General features: G+C 34.1%; 1 pseudogene; it reads right to left on the bottom strand.

Annotated features, from left to right (window-relative positions):
- Window positions 1–930: 930 nt before the first annotated feature.
- On the bottom strand, window positions 931–7,044 carry LOC142632751 (uncharacterized; annotated as a pseudogene).

The raw sequence follows: 7,044 nt of genomic DNA, 5'->3' as shown, positions 1-7,044 counted from the left end.
CAAAAATTACCAATAATAAAGCTAAAAAAATTAAGCCCAATCAATCTATTTTACCCAAAACAAACAACTTGGCCATTTAAAAAGTTTTAAACAAAAATCTTTAGTGATAAAATAGTAGAGTCAAACGACAGAGCTGCCACACACAATTAGCCGCAGATCCGCTCTCCCTAGCTCCAAGTCCTGTCTTTGTCCCTAGCTACTAAGCCTCACATGTGTAAGAAAAAATAAAATATCTACGTAAATCACTAGCCTTTGAGCACGCGCTCACGCGCGTGCTCAGAGGCTCTTCTATTTTTTGGGTAAGGATTAATTTAGAGCATTTATTATAATTTGGGATTACTAAATTTTTCAATCACAAAAAAAAAACCTAGGGGTGTGATGAAAAATTATTTCACCGCACAAAATTTGCAAACAATCTTATGATAAAAATAAGTATTATGTGCGGTGAAATAATTTTTCATCACACCCCTAGGTTTTTTTTTGTGTAATTGAAAAATTTAGTAATCCCAAATTATAATAAATGCTTTAAATTAATCCTTACCCAAAAAATAGAAGAGCCTCTGAGCACGCGCGTGAGCGCGTGCTCAAAGGCTAGTATTCCGTAACTATTATTCATTTTTGCCAATTTTATTTATGCAGTAATCAACATGTTATTGATTGGAAGATGATGCAATAATTTAGTATTAACCTTTAGGGGAGGAAAAAAAGATCCTCTGAATAAATCTTATAAATAATGCATACATTAAAAATGCATAATAAAATTGTAACAATAAAACTACTTATAAAATACATGTGATGACCTTTACAAAAGCAATTATGAAGAAGTTGATGGATCAATGTAGAAAACTGAAATATTTACATTAGGTAAAATTGTAAAATAATGCACTACATCTGAAATATGAATATGTGAACTTATTAATATTATGCCGACTACGGTAGAGAAGTTGGTGGAGCAATGCTATTTGTTCCACATTCTAATTGCTTTCCAACAGCATTTGCCATGAACCTATGATACAAAATGTGTTATCTTGTGTTATTAATAAAGAGTTTAAAACGTGCATAATAATAATAAGCACAATAAATATCAAGTATAAACTTGTAAAATGAAATATTTGAATTGACCTTGTGATGATATTGCATAGCTCCATGTATGTGAAATGGTCTACTTCAGCTTGGGACTTGAAGAACTATCATTTAATTACCAAAATTTTTTAAAAAAATTATATAAAAACTATGTAATTAAGTTTTTTTTTTAAAGTAGATGTGGTAATGATTTGTACCTGCTTTATTATCGCATCATCCTTGACTCTTATTTTCTGTTTTTCTTTACTATTTTGGGTCTTGAAAATTGCATCGTCCTTGGTTTTTTTTCTTCGTATCTTTTTTTTTCTCCTGGATGTTGGAAACCACATTGTCCTTGATTTTCATTCTTCGTTTGTCTCTGTTGGCATGAGTGTTAGAGATCACATCGTCCTTAATTTTTCCTTTGTCTTTTTTCTTATGGATGTTGTGCACCTCATTGCTCTTCTTGACATTGATTTGTTTTTTGTCTTTGTTCTTGGAACTTCAAAATGAAGAAAAAAAATTGTTTGTATATTAAGACTATCAATTAGTTATTTTCCAGTTTTAAAAAATACCGTAACAAACCTTTCCAATTTTTGTGACTCTAAAACTCGTTTCACTTCTTTCCAAAGCTCTTTCTTGTCAGCTTGAATAGTGAATCCCCAACCAGGTGAATAAATTTTCAATTTGCGAACCTAACCCATACGCAGCATGACATTTTTAATATTAATTTTGATAAAACAATTGAAAGGGATGCTGATTAAAGATTTCATTAAAAAGAAATATACCTTGTTATCAATGGCCTCCATGTTTAATAATGATTGATCATCCTTCCAATTTTCCCAATGAGTAGTAGGAACAACATGCACTCCATTACTTAGCATAGTGGACTCAATCCTCACATTTGAGTTGGGCATCCTTCCTGTTACCAATTGATTGTATACATAAAAAAGATCAAGAAATAAAATATTAAAACGTAGACCGCATAACCATTAAAATTTGTAAATTATTAAAATAAATTTATATGTAAGACAATTATTTCCAATTGTAAATTAATACCTATGAGGAAGGGAACAAAACATCCTTATACACAATCTTGTGTGAACACCTTCCTTCTCAGGTATTGTTCCTTTTTGCACCAATAGTTTTGTGTTGGATTGAGAGACTCCCCTTGACAACGCCACATATAATTGGCCATGACTAAAAACATGATCAGGAAGATAAATTCCAACAGTTGGAATTGTCTGACCTTGCGCTTTGTTTATTGTAAGTGCAAAGCTTAAACGTACGAGAAATTGTCGTACGATCATTACAAATGGCAAGTGTACATTTCTGTTGTCTTCAAGGGATTCTTGGCAAGAAAACACGTGTACCCGCATATATTGTCCAATCAAAATTTCAGCGTCAATTACGTTGTTAAAACATCCACGGCATATCAATCTTGTACCATTACATAATCCGGCTTTTGGATCTATATTGCGCAGCAACATAATTGGAGCACCTTTTTTTAGCCTTAATATATGTGGTGGTAAACCCCCTGGAGATATAGAATTTAAAAATTCTTGTTGATATAGATGCTACGTATCTCCTTCAACCTCATCAAAAGAATGTAACGTAAACTCATCTCACGGGAGTAGAAATTATCTTTGTATTAAGCTGTTCAACATCATCATTGATAGGTGTTAGCAAAGCCCTATCAACCATATACCTTGCATCATTGGCATGTTCTTGCAAATTTGGAAAAACTTGATCAATCAAGTTGTATATAGAATGCTGACCCTCCCATTGCATTGCCATTGAAGAGGGTAGTTTAATCAAATCATCCATTATAAATGGTTCATTCCAATCACCAATGCGTTGTATATACTGAGCAAACTCTTCATCGTTGATAGATCTCATATTCTGCTTCAAATGTAACACTTTGACATCTTTCCATAATGGAGACTTGACTATGCATGCATCAATCATTTTTGTCTTTGTACCCTTTGGAACAACCGGAAGTACTTGACGAAAATCTCCACCCAAAATTAACACCTTCCCACCAAAAGGTAAATTTACTTCCATAATATCTTTAAATGTTCTATCTAAAGATTCAAGTGCACGTCGATTTACCATTGGGGCTTCATCCCAAATAATTATGGTGGCACGTCTAATAAGTTCAGCTAAGTCTGATTGTTTACTTATTGAGCAAGTAGATGAAGCATCGGGAGTTAAAGGAATCTTAAACTTGGAATGCGCTGTTCTTCCACCAGGGAGTAATATTGCTGCTATGCCAGATGTAGCTGTGGCAATTGCAATGTGACCTGCTTTTCTCAAGGTTGCCAATATTGTGCGATACAAAAATGTTTTCCCAGTTCCCCCTGGCCCATCAACGAACAATATCATGCTTTCCTTACGATCAATAACTGTCATGATTTTCTCATATGCAACTCTCTAGTCGTTATTCAACTTTTCAATTAAAGTGAGTTCTTCATCTACATTTGGAACAGTTAGCTCATCTTGAATGAGTCTAGGTACAACTGAATCATTGTCACATTCTCCAGTTGATATCGGCAAATCATACTCTGTAATGTGCTTTCCATGTTGCAAGAGTAACGCCCCTAAATCCTTGAGAAGTTTATTTGTACGACGTGTCTCTGTTGTAATAGATGTTGATGGATAATCTTCTACCATATATGGGTAAAACTCATTCCACAATTCTCTTACTCCAGTTGGTAGACAAAATACCAATATTGTTGCAAACAATCTTCTTAAAGCTGACGGCATTCTAATGTCTCTTGCTTCAAGCAGACACTGTCGTATGTTGTTATCATTCTCTAGTAAACCCCTTTGTTCAGCTACTTGCTTAAAAGTTGGATAGGTTATCCCATTAACAGTCAATAAATCATCAAATCCTGTTGCCCCTTTGACATTATTAAGAGGAACACGCAAATTGAACTTCTCTCCATCAAATGGTGAAACAGTATATATCCTGCCCACTACTTTTTTATGAGATCTTCTTCGTGTCCATATATTGTTTTTATAATCCCAACAATAATGCTCAGGAAACTCACTATATACATAATTTCGTGCATCATGATCAATTATATTCATATAAAAAAATTTAGTAAGCATTGTCTTTTTACTTCGCTCCAAAACATTAGCAATAGGCTCATGTGATCTAAAGCGTACCTGTTGTCTATCTGGAAGATGAATTTGCAAACGAAAAACAACAGGGTACATTCGATACATAGGAAAAGAAAATATCTTCCAACATGCCTGCAGACACGTACCCATCTTGCATCGAATGTCTTGTTGGACCTCATCATAATTTGGGCTGGCCTAACTTCCATAGAGACACGATACGGGCCTTTATACACATATTTATATAAGTACTTTACACTCTTGATCTTTGTAACATATTTCAACATTAATATGACAATTATATTTCAGCAATAACCAAGGATTATATGGAACAACCCGAGTGTTGTCTACCATAATCCTACAATGATCATTCGGTTGGCACGGGATTATTAGTATCATATCGTTTGTAAACGGGATATGAGTCATTGCCTTGGTATGTTTACGATGAGAAAGGCTTTGGGTATCCTTTTTACATCGCCCATTTTTCATGCACGGTGATCTTGGATTTTGTACCCCTTGAGGGCCATGTATCATATGCTTCGATTACGGCTTTATGTAAGCGGGTTGTTCCTCTTTACATGGTATTTACGCCTTAACAACCCGATCGTAATCATACGGATTATGCAATTTATCATCTTCGTCGAGAATTATAAGCATGTGTGCATGTGGTAAACCCCTTTTTGGAACTCAAAGAGCACATATACAATAACTCTTACGAGAACCCACTTGACCAAGATATCATCTTTAAATTATACAAATTACGATTTGAAAACTCTTTCAAGCAAGTACGGGACGATCTTGTGCTGTTTGTGCGAGGTAAAAGCTCATTTTGGATTTCTTCCCATCTTTGAATTGCACGTCATTGTGATGAATAAATCTGGCTTTTCAAACTTTTGAACCAATGACATTGCATCTTGAAATCGTTGGATCATATCGCGCGAGCTTCCCACAAATGATGAAGGTAGAATGGTTCTATGTCCAACATTTCCTATATATAAGATGAAAAAGTTGGGGCACTAATAAATATTGATACTAATTCGCCATTAATAAAGTAATGTAACTTTCAAATGTAAAGTTTACATTACCGGTGTCAACTCTCTCCTTCATTGAAAGCATCTTGTAGGCCTTGGTACGGATCTGCCCTAATAGAATCTTGATTGTGCTCAAACCACCTAAGCTTATGTGTTTCAATTTTTACATAATTATCAACAACATCTTGGGGAAAGGCGTCCTCAAGCCAAATCATTGATAAAGCATCGTAGCGAATCTTCGACATTAGTATAAATAGATGTATGTTTAGTTATTTTATAATGTAAGCGGCATTTCGAAGTAATAGATTGAAAATAATAAAGCATTACGAAATATGTATGCATAATAATCGCGACATGACACTTTATTTCTATTAGCGTCACGTGTGTTGATATCCGATCCATATGTTCCAAATGGAAAAAGTATTGGGTACTGCAATAAATCATAAAATCCTGCTGTATCTTGAACATTGATCAAATTACCACCAAAGGTTTGAACCAAAATTTCTCTGCCACTTAAATGTCCAGCTTTTTCTCCTCCTACAATAATAGCTGCCACTTGGGAAGCATTGGGAAGGCAATATTGAGGTTGGTTTAGAGGTTGTTCTTTAATGAGGAGTTTACATTGATGTAAATTTGGACTTCGAGATAATTGACGAAATTTCTCCACAAATGGATTGTGCATGTCTAAGATCCTTTGAATAAGTCGCACAATATCTTCATGAGCTTCTACAGATTGAGACATTCTACGTTGTATTTCAAGATCGGTGTCATAGATATACAATTGTAGATGCCGCACACTTAGAGGTGTATGTGGTAAAAGACTACCAATTCTATGATAGATGGCACCTTGGGCACGAAATGTATATATTCCTCGACTATTTGAGGCCACACTTTCATCCACATGTACACCCATTGAGGTAAACGCAAACATGTTGTTGTAAAACCGTATATATTGCCTGAAATGTACGCCGTGGTGTTTGCTCACAAATGAGTTCCATAAATTCAGGACAAATTGGTATATTGGGGAAGGATATTTTTCCATCCTTGCAACACATTGAGGATGTCTCTCGATGGAACAAACGGGCATTACAAAAGTGACATGTCTTTGGTTGTGCTAGTTGGTACCTAATGGTCTCTATACCTTCTTTAAAATCCTTTGCACAATTGTATCTGCCTCGCATACAATTTATTACATGTGCAGTACCATCAAATGTGTTGTCAACACCTAATTTTTATTTTGAGGAAAAAATTAGTGATAAACAGTGTTATGATAGTTGTGAAAGAAAATAATAAAATTGTACCAAATATTATGTTGTGAAAAAAGCAAAATATTAATAATGTTTCGAATATGCAACTTGATAACAAATAATAAAATTGATAATGATAAACATGTAAATTGAAATGAAAATGGTGACATTGAGTGACGAACCTTGTTCTCTATAGCCATCCCCATGATTTTGATCATTTATATTTTCAACTTCTTCAGTTCTCTCTACAGCTACAATGTAATTATAAAAAAATCCTCAATTGGTGTAATTATATATAGAAAATTATGGTGAAAGCTCTATAGAAGGATATGAAAATGAAAATAAAAATGGTGGCATTGAGTAATAAACCTTGTTCTCTGTAGGCATCCCCTTGGTTTTGCTCAACAATATTTTCAACTCCTTCAATTCTTTCTGTAACTACAATGTAATAATATAAAATGGTCAATTGGTTTAATTATATATAAAAAATAATAGTGAAAGCTTTATAAATATATTATATAAAACTTACCATTATTAACATCAGAATTTATATGACTTGGTGCCTCAAAGTCATTTGCCAT

Source organism: Castanea sativa, chromosome 1 (genome assembly GCF_040712315.1).
Source record: "Castanea sativa cultivar Marrone di Chiusa Pesio chromosome 1, ASM4071231v1".
NCBI classification, from domain to species: domain Eukaryota; kingdom Viridiplantae; phylum Streptophyta; class Magnoliopsida; order Fagales; family Fagaceae; genus Castanea; species Castanea sativa.
Note: the sequence above shows the minus strand (reverse complement) of the source record. Positions and strands in the feature narration are given on the sequence as shown.